At 35.2% G+C, this 15986-nt stretch overlaps 1 pseudogene; it reads left to right on the forward strand.

The window, feature by feature from the left end:
- The first annotated feature begins 3259 nt into the window (after positions 1-3259).
- The window catches only part of LOC149187129 (uncharacterized), a 29166-nt pseudogene continuing 16439 nt past the window's right edge, over positions 3260-15986 (forward strand).

Genomic DNA, 15986 nt, shown 5'->3' on the forward strand with positions numbered 1-15986 from the left:
TAAACCATTGTTTAATTATTATTCCTTGTCATATTTGACCCAATCATGAAAAATAAACAGATAAATCATTAATTATATTATTTTTCTCCAAGAATAATTAATTAATCACCAATTAATTATGTAGATTTTCCCATTGTAGATCACCTGATAATGCAATATACTAAAGCAAAATACTAGATCTACTTCTTCAATCAAACTTTGCGGAAGCTTAATCAATTTGAGCTAGATCAATCAGAACACATATAACAGAGAAGAAGAAATCATACACATGAAACACAGAAGAATACTCTGGGGAAAGCCTCAACTAAAAACCTCGCTATCTGTATTATCATACAAGTGGAAATATCTCAGGTTTACACAAAGCTTTAGCTCACAAGCTATCCATCTCTTAATACAATCCCTCACTGCTGCTCATAGAATAGACAACACATATGCCTTCCTTTAGTCCTCCAAGCCTCCTATTTCCTTGCGTAGTTTCTCCTGGGTCGTCCAGCTGCAACCTGTGTGATTCTCACTTCACACACAACACTGACCTCTGAAATAACTGCTCAATCCTGAAGGAGATAATTCCTTCTGTGTGGATGAGTTTCCTTTATAGGAAAATTCCTCCAACTGTTAGTACATTATCCCTTCCTTTAATCTCAACTGGGTCTCTGTTTGAACTGACATGCATTGGTTATTTATGAGAGAATATTCAGTTATCTGGAGAACACTAGTTGCATGCATGCATGCATTAACTGACTGAACTCACAATTAGTTCCTCAAACTGTTTGGAACTAATTTAACTGGACTTAACTCAGTTAACTGAGCTAACTAATTACAACTCAAATACAACTCATCCTTATCTCCTTAATTAAGGGATAACTTCCTCAATCAAAGGGATAACTGTTGCATGTCTTCACAAAGACTTCATGTTTGAATTTCTCCAACTAATTAACTCAAGATGAATTAATTAATTATTTTTCAAACAGCTAGTGAGACTAAATTCGAATTTTAATTCTCAATTTTAATTCAAGGACTAATTAAAATTGGAATCTATCCCAAAATGTTATTTATAGCAATGCTATTTTTAGCATTTCGATTTTTTGCTATTTCCAACAGAGTTAGAGTATATCCTGAAATGCTATTTATAACAATGCTATTTTTGACATTTCTTGTTGCTATTTTCAACAAATTATTATTCTTTGTCAAATTTGACTAAATCCCTTAGGAATAACTAAATAAATCCGTATTTGTTTATTATTCATGAACTAATTCTTTGAGATGATAAATAAATCATTTATTTATTTATTATTTCTAAATAAAAGTGTAAATACTTTTTCCCTCCTAAACAAGTATAATAAAATATTTCAGGTGGTTATTCCAAGAATGGGATCAATAATATTTTATTATTGCTCATTATTCGAGGATAACTCAATATTTTGTTATAAATAGAAGGGTTTTCCATTCATTATTCACTTTTGATTATTTTCATTGTTGCACTCACTGCTGTAACTCTAATTATTTTCATTGTCGCACACCATATTTTTGCTGGGTTTATGCATTATAGAGGAGAGAGACTCTACACAAGCTAAAGACGTTTGAGGATAGCCAGGAACCCATCCCATAGAGGGGGACTAGTAACATTTATTTGTTCTCTTCACAGATGTTATTATAAAATTATTTTTTATATATCTGGTTTCCACTGGATGATTGGAGTTATTACTCTTTCTTTTGGTGTTTAACTATGATTGTGGCATAGATCAGAATTTGGCAGGTTTTGTTTCTATCAGTTGTTGTAGATCCACAATTTTTAGCAACCATTTATATTGTTGAGATTGTTTGTCATCCACAATCTTAAGTGGGTTCTTTTTGTACATCATTGAGAAGAAAACACTACAACAATTTTGCCTGGGCAGCTTGCTTCTTTACCTCAAAATTATGGTCAAAGGTTACCTCTGTTTGATGGCACAACCGAGATCACAACAAGACAACATATTGATAAGATAATTGATTTCATTGACCTCAAAGAATTCGATGAAGATGATGCCAAAATGCACCTCATAGCTCAAAGTTTTTAAGGTGAAGTGAAGAAATGGTTCCGTGCTTTGAGAGTTACTTTAATAACCAATCCCCGACAATTGATAGACTTATTCTTGACCAGATGGGAAGAGAAGAAGAACCCCCTTCAGATCCTGGGTGAATACAATTCATTGAAAAGAGATCCAGATGAATCCGTACAAGACTTTATTGTCAGATTCAATAAGGTCTACAATGCTATCCCAGACAACATCAAACCTCCTCCTGACTTGGCATTGATTCACTATCCTGATGCCTTTGACCCTGACATGGGCTATTAGCTGAGAGAGAGGAATCCTACAACTCTTGAAGAAATGCAGAGAAATGTCGTGAGTGTTGAAGCAAACTTGTTGATTAAGAAATCTAAGATGAAAACAGAAAAAAAAATGTCACAATCAAAGAGGAGCCCTCTACTTCATCGGATGGTAAGCTTGACTTTTTAATCAAAACCATGGAGAAAATTATGGATAAGATGAAAATGTCTGAAACTCAAGTTAGGAATCCTAATTACCGAGGGCAACAACAGCAACCTAAATTTATAATAAAACAAAGAGAGCAGAAGGGTCAGGATCAACAATCACAACATCAGATCCATACTCCACTCTAGCAGAATTATGCATAGGGACATGATGAAGAAGAAGAGTTTGCAAGTGAGAACCAATTTTTTAAGTAGGATCAACAACCTATTTTCCTTAAAAAATAGGATGAGTTTTCCGAGGAACCATATGCAGTTGATGATAAGAGATTTGTTTCTTCAAATGATGATGTGTTGGCAGTCGAAACAGAAGATTATCAAAGGGGTTACAAAAATGCTCTTAGCCAAGTGCAAAGGTAGTATAATTTGAGGAACAGAAGTGTGCATCTTACTTCAAATCCAAAGAAGCCAACTTCTCAAAAAGATACTCATACCAAATAATCAACCTCTACAAATCAGAACAAAGAAAAGGAGGTTGTTACCACTAGTCAGGGAAAGAGAAATGCAGAAACACAAACTAGAGGATAGAGAAAGGAGATTCCCACCAAAGAACAGCCAGAAAAGAAGGATATGACTTCCAAAGAGGTAGAAAAACATCCTAACTTATTTAGTCTAGAGAATGAGATTTCTAAATTGAAAATTTCCATTCCTTTGACCAAATTAGTTAAGAATGATCAATATAAATTCCATATAGCCAAATTGCTAAAGGTCGATCAAATGTCAGACATGGTGAATGTTAGTGATGACCACCCTGAGCTTTTGTTTGGCCCTGCCATAGATGGAAATTTAGAAGACAGTGAAGTCCCACCATTTTACCTCAGTCTTAGGATCCATGATTTCATCCTTCACAATGCCATGTTAGATTCCGGAGCTTCTCACAATCTGATGCCCAAGGCCATTATGGATAAGTTAGGACTAGATATTACCCGATCATATCACGACGTTTACTCCTTTGACTCTGGAATATTTAAGTGTCTCGGTCTCATTAAAGACTTGGTAGTATCTTTAGATCAAATTCAGGCAAAAAATGTTCTGATGGATGTGGTTGTTGTTGATATTCCTCCAAGGTATGGAATGCTTCTCTCCCAGTCATGAGGAGCAAAACTCAAAGGTACTTTGCAGCTTGATTTCTCTTATGCTACTATACTGGTGTTTTGTCAACTTAGGAAATTGTACTGCGAAACCAAGACGAAATATATGATTACTACCAAAGAGAAGCTGAATAATCACCCCATACATGATGTACATATTGATTTAGAATCTTTTATTTTGTACAATGATAATAGTTCAGTTGATTTAGAAAGTCAGATTGAAGAAGTTTCAGAAATTTTAGAAGTTTCAGGTAGTATTGAAGCAGTTCCACTTGTAGAAAATCAAGAACAGGGATTAAATGGTTTGTAGCCCAATATATCAGTTGAAAGGACAATGGATTCAGTGAAGGAAACAAATTATGTCAAGACAGCAGATCATCTTCAAACAGAAAATAAAAATCGGTGTTCTGAATTTCAACTTCTTGATGAGGAAGAGGGTCTTTGGACCATGGATTTTGATGGAGCCCTGGCAAAAGGAAGGAGCTGGAATCAGAATTTGGATTCATACTCCAATGAATCACTCCGGTAAAATTCCTCATAATGTCAGAATATCTTCATATAAACTAGCTTTTGATTGTTCTAATAATGAAGCGGAATATGAGGCCTTGATTACCAATCTTAAGATTCTTAAGGAGCTAGGTGCAAAAATAATTTCAATTTATGGCGACTCCGAATTGATAATCAAACAAGTAAAGGGGGAATACCAATGCAAAAATTCTAGGATGCGAGCATATCACAATGTTGTGTTAGATATCCTCAAAACTTTTCCTGAGTATACATTATCTCTGATTCCAAGAAACCAGAATTTCATGGCTGATTCTCTTGCCACCGCTACAAGCATGTTTAAAATCCCAATACATTCCAATAAGAAATTTGAAATCAATGTTAAACATCGCCTTGCTGTCCCTGATAATCTCCGGTACTAGCAAGTGTTTCATGATGATAAGAAAATCAATAATTTTCTACAAATGGAGGAAGAATTTGCCACCTCTTACATTGATGATGTATTTTATGAAGATGATCAGGAGATCCAAGCCACATAATTGGATGTAGTACAGTAGAAAGACAATTCCATTCCAAGAGGTCTTGTACCCTTGGAAGAGATCTTCGATCATGATGATGTTGCACAAAAGCCGACATTGGTCCCCATTGAAACATGAGTTGAAGACATCAATATTGGCACAACCGAGAAGCCAAAGATGGTGAAGTTGTCAAAGTCATTAACCCCAGAAATGAAAGGTAAGTATGCAACACTTTTGGCTGAGTTTTCTGATGTGTTTGCATGGGAGTATTCAGATTTGAAGGTTTATGATAAAAGTATAATTCAGCATACTATTCCTATCAAGCCCAATCAAAAGCATTTTCGCCAAAATCTCAGAAGGATCAATCCAAAGCTGCTTCCATTCATAGAGAAAGAGATAAACATATTATATAAAGATGGTATCATTGTTCCTTTTCGCTTTTCCAAGTGGATGTCGAATCTAGTTCCAGTCAGGAAGAAGATAGGTGAAATTTGTTTATGCATTGATTTTCGAAATCTAAAGAAAGTGTCCTTGAAAGGAAATTACCCTCTCCCAAAGATGGATCACATTCTGCAAAGGGTAGTGGGTTCTTCCAAAATGTCATTACTTGACGACTATTCAGGGTATAATCAAATGTTGGTCCATCCTGATGACCAAGCAAAGACAACATTCACTACACTGTGGGGTACTTTCATGTATGCCAAGATGCCTTTTGGGCTAAAAAATGCAGGAGCTACATTTCAACGAGCGATGGACATCACTTTCGCTAATGAAAAGGATGTGTTTTTGGTTATTTACCTTGATGATATCACAATTTTCTCCCAAACAGATGAAGAGCATTTGCATCATTTGAGGATAGTCTTCCAAAGGTGCAGGAAATTCAACATATCGCTGAATCCGAAGAAGAGTTTGTTTGCCATGGAAGAGGGAAAATTACTTGGTCATATCATATCAAAAGATGGCATCTGCATAGATCCCACAAGAATTGAGGCAATCCAACAATTGGATTACCCAAGAAACAAGAAGGAAATTCAGTCTTTTAATGGTAAGATCAACTTCTTGAGAAGGTTTATTCCTAACCTTGCTGAACATCTAAGAGAAATAACTAACATGTTGAAAAGTGACAACGAGGTAAGTTGGTCCGAGGATGCAAGGAAATCTTTCAACCAAGTCAAAACTGCATTGTCTTACGCTCCCATCTTAATCAACCCTGATTTTGCTATGGATTTTATCATTTTTTCATTTTCTTCTAAGCATACATTGGTTGTTGTCCTAATGCAGAAAAATACCAAAAAACAGAACAACCAATTTCATTTTTCAGCAGAACGATAAGGGATGCGACATTAAGTTACAATATCATTGAAAAACAGTCTTTGGCCCTAATAAAGGCTTTGAAGGATTTCTGAGTGTACATTCTCTAGTCGCTAGTTTTCATGTGTGATTTCCTTGCTAGTTTTGGCATGCATGGTACATGCATGTGTGTATTTGGTTCTCTTGCTGTCATTGGCATGGGTTTTTCCAGGTGTGACAATGTTCTTCAACCTTGCCTTTCCATTTCCGGATAGCCATGGTGTGATGGGTTCTCTTGTATTTGGTTGAGCTGGATTGTTAGATGGTTTCAAAACTAAGTGAGGTGGTCTCTGAAAGAAATAACACAAGTCCTAGGAATCCCTGGACTGGATTGGGATTGTGGTAGAGCCAAATTTGTGTGCCTCAGTGGGCCTAGGAATCCTCGACCGGTGAATGAAGGGATATATAGTAAATCCTAGAGGTCTGTGCCCTCGATTAGACTTAGGAATTGTTGGCCAGTGAATGGCGGGATATATGGTAAATCCTGGATGGTGGAGTCTTGATTAGGCCTAGGAATCCTTGACCGTTGTATGGCATGATATACAATAAGGTCTAAAGACTAGGAGACAGGTAAATTCGTGACAGTGTAGGTGGAGAAATTTGGTGCCATCTGTCCTTGTTTAGGGCCTAGTGATCCGATGAGGATTGCAGTAAAGCCCGAGGAAACTTGGTTTGGTTTGGTTATGAGTCCCACATTCATGCTTGGAATATGTCACGAGGGTGATTCGATGAAAGAAAGATTTGGTTCAGCCAATCTATGGTTAGGTTGTTTGTGGAAGTCCCATACCTGGTTGGATTTTGCATTAATTAATAAGAGCTCTTGCTCCTTGGTATTTCATGTGTAAATGTATTAGCTTATATGTGAATTTTATGGTTGTATATCCTTGTTAATTCTATTGGTTATAGGCTGGTTATGAGTATGTTTTATGATAAACTTGATGTATGGCTCTCATCATGTTTTGATTAGTAATTGAAAGTACAATGAATATATGACCTAATAGATGATAATGCAACTATTGTGATATGGCAACAATGCTTCTTTACGAATCTCAGATAAGTATGAGACCCCTATGCTCAAATATGTTGTTATGACCTGTAGATTGCATATTTGTGACATGTTTGATGAAATGCCATTCATGGATAGTAAGGGTCCATTCAATTAATTGATTAAGTGTTTGCATTAGTTCCTTTGTTTTAGTGTCAATTATCATTTCTGAAAGTTTCATGAAGTTCTGGGCAGTGGCTTGAGTCCTACCCCTTAAAAAGTGGCACAGAACTTGGGGTCGCTGGCTCAGAACTGTTTGGAAAAGTCCACAGCCGTTGGCATTCCCTTGTTGTGGGAGCGAATGGAAGGCTTTGGTCACATGCATGCCTTGTCATGGGAGCAAATGAGGCTCTAGGACAGTAAAAAGCTAAGTTTTCTCAGGGGTTAAGCACTTAGAAGGGTTAGTTACCTCTTGAAGGGTTTGTATCTCCTGGGAAAGGTCAGTTTGGTTGTGTTTGTTAGTTCCACTTCCTTAATTGTACTTGGGGAGTTGAATCGCATCATAGTAGCCTCTCGTCACATGTTTACCCTAGTGGACTAATTAGCTTGGGTAAATGTGGCAGGAGGGTGTTAATCCATTCACCATCTTTCTTGTGAAGAAGGCCCCAACTTCTTGATAACTTTTCCACTTAGCCTTGAGCTAATAAACACCATAGTTCCCTATTTTATCTATTACTTATCTTATAATATATTAATGGTTTGGGAACATACTATTTAAAAGGATGATTAGAAGACTATTAGTGACCAACGATTTTCACCCTCATAAGTGGGGAAGTCCATAGTGCATTCTCAGCGCGTTAACTGGTACTGGGTCAAAATCAATTAGTTTGAATAAAATACTACCAGAGTGTCCACTTGCCTTCAGTGGCAAGAAAGGCCCTAGTGCATTAATCAATCCTTTGGATAAAAAACCATTTAAACCATTTTCTTTCCAGGCATTTGAGTGAAAACTTGATATCTTGAACATGATTGCATAGAAAACTTTGACTTGTCTAAGAAGTCTCAGTATATGCCAAGTATGAAGTGTTCAGAAATCAAGTTGGTGTGTTTTACATATCAAGCCTTTGTGATTATATTAAAAGTTGTGTTTCATGCTTCCTTAATTTAGTCCTTAGTCTTGACTTTCTCAAATCTAACCTAGAAGTGACAACTAATCTAATCTAACTCATAACATATTATAGTGTGCTTATAAGTTTATGAACACTGGATAGAAATGAATATCGTGTCCTAATTTACGTCTCTAATTTAGCATGGAAAGGTCGTGCCTACAAGATATTTTATATAAAGAAGTTTTTTGGTTTTCTCCCATAAGTGTTCACACGTATATCTTGTCTCACTTGTTCAGTTTATGGGATTGATGTTTTATGACATTTAATTGTTTTAAATAAGTAAAATTGTCATTATATTAGGAGTGTCTAGAGAAAGTTGACGTTGATGAGGTAACTACTATGAACCGAAGAAGAGTAGAGTGAACCAGAGAAAATCAAATTGTGAATCAGTGAGCAAAGGGATCAGTGTCTCATGTAGGTTTGTGCCTAAAAAGCAACAAAGGTGGTTGTTGTCTAGTGTAGATTGGTGCCTACAAAGAAGCAAAGAGGATTGGTGTCTCCTATAGGTTGGTGCCTACAAATTGATGTAACACTATGGTTTGTCGGTCCTCTTTTTTATCAAGAATTTTGCTATGTTTTTTACTTCTTTAGCCTTGGCCCTCTTAGTCATTTATGACATTTTTCCCATATTTTGCTAATATAAACACTTTCCCAAGGTATTTTATTAAACTTTAATTTTTTAAATTTCATGTAATTAATTGCATTGTAAAAATAAAATTGCAGATTTAGTAGATTTTGTAAATCGTCCTTGGTTGTGATATTTGCAGGAGGTCTAGGTAAAATCTAGAACATGGGTTTTGATTGTGGTTGTCCCATGATGGTGAGTTTCCTAATCATGCGACTTGAATTAACAATGATGTATCCGGTCAATGTGTAGTCAACGCGATTACTCTAGTAAGAAAACCATAGCATAAATTGCTAAATACACCCAGATCTAATTTTTAGAGATTGAATCCACAATATGAGTGCCTAACAAGGTCGATTGGATCATATTTCATCTCTAGAATAGGCTGCAATTAATAAAGAACATGATTTTTGGGTATAATAGTAATTCCAACAATTGGAATTTTCAGAAGTAGTCTAACTAGTGGAAGGAAAATCCTAGAGGGACAAATGGATAGTAAGGATAGTTCTTTGTCAAACAGAGCCCTACTCTTTAATGGAACAAACTATGCCTTCTAGAAGATAAGGATGAGGGAATATTTGATTCCTCTTGGTGCTGATGTTTGGATTTTTGTGGTATATGGTGATAAATTTCTAGCAGTTCCTCTAACAAATTCATATGAGAAGAAGGCTTTTGTAAATACTGCAAAAGCAATGAATCTCATTCTATTTGGTCTTGTAGATTCATAATTCGTCAAGGTAATGGAATGTGATTCTACTAAAAAAAATTGGAACAAGCTTCATAAAAATTATGAAGGAGCTGAAAAGGTGAAGAGAGCTTAGCTTCAAACTCATAGAATGCAATTTGAAAGCTTAAAGATGAATGAAGATGAAAACATAAAACATTGCAGGTTTTTTCCTTCAAGTAGATGAGGTTGTGAATACTAAAGAGGTCTTGCTGAAACAATTGATGAAGAAACGATTGCTTAGAAAGTGTTGAGATCTTTACCATTGATATTTAAAGCAAAGGTATCTACCATTGAAGAAATGAAAGATCTAAAAGATATGAAGATGTATGAACTACATGGTATTCTCACTGCTTATGAGATGAGAATAAGAAAAGAGAAGTCGGGATTAAAGGAAGTAGTCTTAAAAGCATCAAAGAAAACAAAAGGACACAAGGACCATGATCATTCTAGCTCTGAATCAAATGAAGAAGAAGTTTAATTTATGAGGAAGCTAAAGTGAGGATCTGGTATTGATATAAAGGTAAGCTACCATTCAAATGTTTTAAATGTGGTAGAATATGTAATTATGCTTCTAAATGTTCATATGAAAAATTGGAAGATGATGAGAATGCAGAAGAATATAAAGATAGAAGCAAATCTCATAAACATAGTAATATAGGCAGATTTCATGAAAATAGGAAGGGGAGATCTCTCAAGAAGAAAAGCCTCGATTCCAGGGTAGATGGCAACACATCAAAAGACAATGATGGATATGCATCTAATGAAGACAACTAAGAATTATTATTCATGGTCATGGATACTCAATACTTTTATTTAGTTAAATCAGATTTAGAGGAAGCATATGTTAATCATCTTAAGGGAGAACTTATTAGAAGAAATAGAAGGAAGAGAAAATAAAAAGTTAAAGGATCTATTACAAAAATATGAGAAAGAAAATAATCATGATCTTGATTAATCAATAGTCTCTATCATGAAGTTACAACTAGAAAAGGCAAAGAAAAGAGAATAAATGTTGCTAAACCAACTCAAAGAAAAGGAAGGATGTTGTGAGAAACTAGAAGTTGAGATTTTTTCCTTGAGAAAGGATTTAGAAAAAGCCAATGATCAACTAAATCAAAGTTTGAAGTTTGGAAAGAGTTCTAAAACCTTGGATTATATTCTCAGTTGCCAAATTTCTCCTTTTATTAAAACATGTCTTGGTTATCATGAAATTATCAAGGGAGAATCAAGCTCAATGACATCATAAAAGAAATGCAAACACGAACTTGGAAGCTATTCTAATGTGCTCAAAGGTGGCTCAAAGGATCCAATAGCAGTGCAAGCAGAGTTAGAAATGAAGCCAAGGATCAATAGAGAGATGACCCCCATCACTAATGTGAATAACATTAGGAAGGAAGGTGAGGACCAACAAAGATTTAATTTTCAAAATAAAGAAAGTAACACTAGGCAAGGAAGTGAAGAGTAGATGAGACCTAGGAATGGATTCAAAAAACCAATTCCCCCATGAAGGCCTTTCACATCCAAGTATAAAAATCTATTTTATGGTTTTTGTTTTCATGTAATAATTTTGGTCGTAAGGCAATAGAATGTAGAGCCCATGTAAGAAATGATTATATAGGGAATACGAGTAGGGGATCATATAAGAGCTTAAGGAATGCACATGTGAGAAACAATTGTAGAAGTTTTGATGAGAATGTTGTAAAAAGTTACAAATTATTTTCTCTTGTATTGGACCATGTTGAATGCTACAAATGTGATAACTATGGACACAAAGTGAGTGTAGAAGCAACTCAATAAAGCCTCCCAAGCAAAAAAAGCAAGAAGAATTCACAAAGATTTGGAAAAAGAAGTAAGAAAGACAAGAAGAGTGTGGTTTTGTACCATACGCTCAAAACCAAGAAATTTAATGGTACATTAATTGTGGATTCTCAAAGCATATGACGAGAGATAAGAGTAATTTTCTATCTTTAAAGGAAGACAAAGGATGAAATGTAAAATTTAGAAACAATACACTAACCAGAATAATGGGTAAAGGGACAATTGTCCTTAATAATGGAAAATCTAAAGCTAAAAATGGTTTGTATGTTGATGGTATGAAACATAATATCCTAAGTGTTAATCAAATGCGTGATCAAGGATATGATCTCACATTCCATTCTAAATGTTGTGAAATAAGAAAAGAAGAATATGGAAGAGTGGTGGCAAATGCAACTAGGACCTCAAGTAATGGATATATATTAGATGGAGCAAAAGAAGACTATTGCATGGGGAAATTGAATGAGAGATGGTTATGGCATAGAAGGATGGGTCATATTAGCTTTGACAATATAGTAGAACTCAACAAAACACAAGCAATAAGAGACATGACAAAGGTATCAGAACCATATGATACTATTTTCAAGCCATGGCAACATGGTAAGTAGACTAGGATTATATTCAAGGCAAAAGAATACTCATCATCAAAGCTATTCGAATTTATTCATGCAAATCTCTGTTGAAATATTTGCGGGCCAACAAGGACACAAACTTTAAAAGATGAGATATTTTATGCTCTTGATTGATGATCACACAAGAATGACATGGGTTACATTCCTTAAAGAAAAATATGAAACATTTGAAAAAGTTTAAATCTTTCAAAGCTCTGATTAAACGAGAATAATTTAAAAATCAAATGTTTAAGATGAGAAAGAGTAGGTGAGTATACCTCTAAGGAATTCAATGAATTTTGTGAAAATCATGGGATCAAAAGACAATTGTTGATGATGAGGAATCCACCATAAAATGGATTTGTTGAAAGAAAGAATATAATTGTGTACGAAATCGCAAGAACAATGCTCAATGAAACCAACCTACCAGACACATTTTAGAGAGAAGCAATCTACAATGCAGTCTCCATTTTGAATAAAGCACAAAGCAGAGTGAACAACAACAAGAATCCTTATGAATCATGGAAAGGTAACCCAACTACATTCAAACACTTCAAGGCATTTGAAAGCAAGTGCTACATAAAGATAAATGAAGATAATTTAGGGAAGTTTACTTCCAAAATAGATGAAGGGATTTTCCTTGGTTATGCACCTAGAAGCAAGGGCTACAAATGTCACAACAAAAGGCTACGCAAAGTGGTAGAAAGCATTTATGTAAGAGTAGATGAAGCATTACCTCATAACAGAAAGCATAAAAAAATGAAGAGTTGGGGGAGATAATCAACAAAGAACATGAAGAGGAAAAACATGAAGAACAAAAGGAAGAAGAGAAAGAGGCAGAACCTCCACATCCAAAGACTCCATTAAGATATGTTCAGAAGTTTCATCCAAAATATCAAATCCTTGGTGATAAGGATTCAAGAGTCCATACTAGAAGGAAATTAATATGCACACTAAGGCACGCCAACTTTGCTTTGTTGAAGCTAGTAAAGGAAAGCATTAGATCAATTCTATGGATGAAGAGCTAGATCAAATTTAGAAAAATCATACATGGGAAATTATTCCTCGACCAAAAGAAAATATTGTAATTGGCACTAAGTGGGTCTTTAAGAACAAACTAAATGAGGATGGATAGGTGGTGAGGTATAAGGCTATATTAGTTTGCAAAGAGTATGCATGAGTGGAATGTGTTTAATTTGAACAAATTTTTGCTCCAATAGCCAAATTTGAAGCCATTGGCATTTTTTTGGCATTTTCTTGTTTCAGAAAGTTCAAAGTATATCAAATGGATTTCAAGTAAGCCTTCTTGAATGGTGACTTGGAAGAAGAAGTATATGTTGAACAACCAAAAGGATTACAATTGTTAGAAAATAAAAATGATGTGAGCAATTTGAAGAAAGCAGTATGGTCTAACCCAAGCTCCAAAGGCTTGGTACTCAGGACTTTACAAGTATCCGCAACAACAAGGATTAAAAATAGAAACAAACATCAATCTTTATATCAAAATAGATAATGAAATTTTGTTAATAATTGTGTTATATGTAAATGACATTATTTTTGGAAGTGATGTTGACACAATGAGCAAGATGTTTTTTCAGAATAAATGTAGAAAGAATTTGAAATGTCCATGTTGGGAGAATTTTCAGTCTTTTTAGGTCTGCGAGTTTTTCAATCTAGTAAAGGACTATTCATCTGCCAAACTAAATACATTGAGGAAATGTTGAAGAAATATCGAGGTGTGTGTGTGTGTGTACACACACACACACCTACATTTATATGTACATACAAATAAATATACATGCATACATGCATGCATTCATATGTATGCATGTATCTTGAATAAATGTAATGCTTCTTGATCTACCCCAAAACGTTGTGAATAACCAAATTGTTGTTATGATATTGTATGGAATAATATCCCCTTCAATCAATTTTATTATAAACCAATTACATAGAGAGATGGGCCTATAATCCTAAAATTATTTAGGGTCATATTTTTTGGGGACCAATGCTATGAAGGTAGAGTTGATGGTTCCAAATACCCATCCTGAAAGTCCAAATTATTCAACCACTTTGCAGAGATCCTCCTCCACAAAATCACAAAAGGTAGATAAAGTTGATTGACCATCTATATGGTCCAAAACTTTTATCCTTTTTAAAGGACTCCACCAATAATTTGTCTCTCACATGGAAAGTTTATACATTAGATTCTCATTTGCCTCTTCATCTATGAACCTAGGGAAGTAGGAGGCCAACTTTATTATCTCTATTATATTTTATCTTCTTAGTTACTTGTATTAATATTTGAAATAGGAAACCCCTAAACCTACTATCTCCATCAATCTTCTGGCATACCTTTCATATTTTGTCTACATGTCCCTTATGGTATTTGCATAACACTAGAAGAACTTTACGTTCTCATGCTCTTGTGCCAACCACAAGGATCTACTTTTCATCCTTCATTCAAAGTCTTCCGACTAAAAAATTTCCCTTTTCCTTGTAGAAATTAATGTCTAGACTCAATACTGCTCATGAAATTTACTAAATCATAAGACTTGAAGCTACTCTACTAATTTGCGGAAGTTAATTCACCATATAAAACAAGAATCATTGACATGAAAAAGGAAACATCACACATACACAAAGATTTATCTAGGGGAAAGCAACTGCCGAAAACCCCTTACTATCTAGTATTGCATTAATTAGAGAATAGAGAAGAAATACAATGCTTGCTCAAGACCAAGCACACCCTACACTAGTATAGTCTATCCATCTGCCTGACTGACTGATCTTGGCCCAACACTTAGCCAATTTCAAGCCTTCCCAAACTCCTATTTCCTTGTGTTGTTCCCTTGGGAATTTGCCCCTATTTTTTTAGGAATTTCACACCAAGGAATTATGTAATAGCCTTAGGTCAATCTTTGACTGCATGCACCACTTGTACACATGGGAATATGCTACAATTGATAGTACATTGCCCTTGGAATCTCCATCTCAACTGGGTAACTCGAATTCTCTAGATGCAATAACTAATTTGGGTTGATTGATCAGTTAACTAGTTGATCAATAAGTGTGGTTGAAGTTACACATCCACAACTTGACCTCCACTAGTTCTTCTGACAGTTAGAACTAGTTAATCTGATAATAACTCAAATTAATTGAAATAGATTGCTACAAATTAGTAATCAATCATGTAGAACTAAACTCAAGTGTCTCCAACTTGAATTTATTGCGTTAACTGAGTGACAAGAGCCATGTCACCTTAGTTAACTACCTCCAAGTATTTTGTTGAAATAGAAATTCAAATTTTTATCTAGTTTGACCAAGGGAAAGTCAAAACTAGAATTTCTTGCTGTATTTTCAACACTCCCTTTTAGCAAGAAAGGGATTATCAGATACCCCAATCTTTCTTCTACGGATCTTGAATTTTCCTCTTGACAAGGCCTTTGTCAAAATATCTGCATCTTGTTCCTCTATCGGAATGCACTACAACAACATAATCTGCCTCTGCACACAATCTTGTAGATGGTGGCAATGGATGTCAATATGCTTGGATCAATCATGAAATACTGGATTCTCAGAGTTTGATACAACTCTGGTTGTCATAATAAATCACTGTAGGATCCATCCTCTGACCAAATAACCCAACAAAAAACTTTCTCATCTAGATAGCCTCACATACTACTTGACTTGCAGCCATGTACTTTGCTTATGCTGAGCTGAGTGCCATAGATCTCTACTTCCTTCTATACCAAGAAATTGTTGCTAACCCAACACTGAAAATTCCTCTTGATGTGCTCTTCCTATTTGATGGGCTCCCCGCCCAATCTGCATATGTGAAGCCTTCCAACTTCACTCCCTCTATCCGTCTGTACCAAAGACCAAATTGAGTAGTGCCTCGGAGGTATCTCAACACATGCTTCGTTACCTTCCAATACAGTTTGGTTGACTTAACCATTGCTTGGCTGAGCTGGTTAATTGCATAACACATGTTCGGTCATGTGTACACCAAATACATGAATGAACCCACGAACTACCTATAAATGGTAGCCTCCATT

This window comes from Pinus tabuliformis, chromosome 3_1 (genome assembly GCF_031772625.1).
Source record: "Pinus tabuliformis cultivar Carrire ecotype Pingquan chromosome 3_1, CPIR1, whole genome shotgun sequence".
Classification (NCBI taxonomy): Eukaryota; Viridiplantae; Streptophyta; class Pinopsida; order Pinales; family Pinaceae; genus Pinus; species Pinus tabuliformis.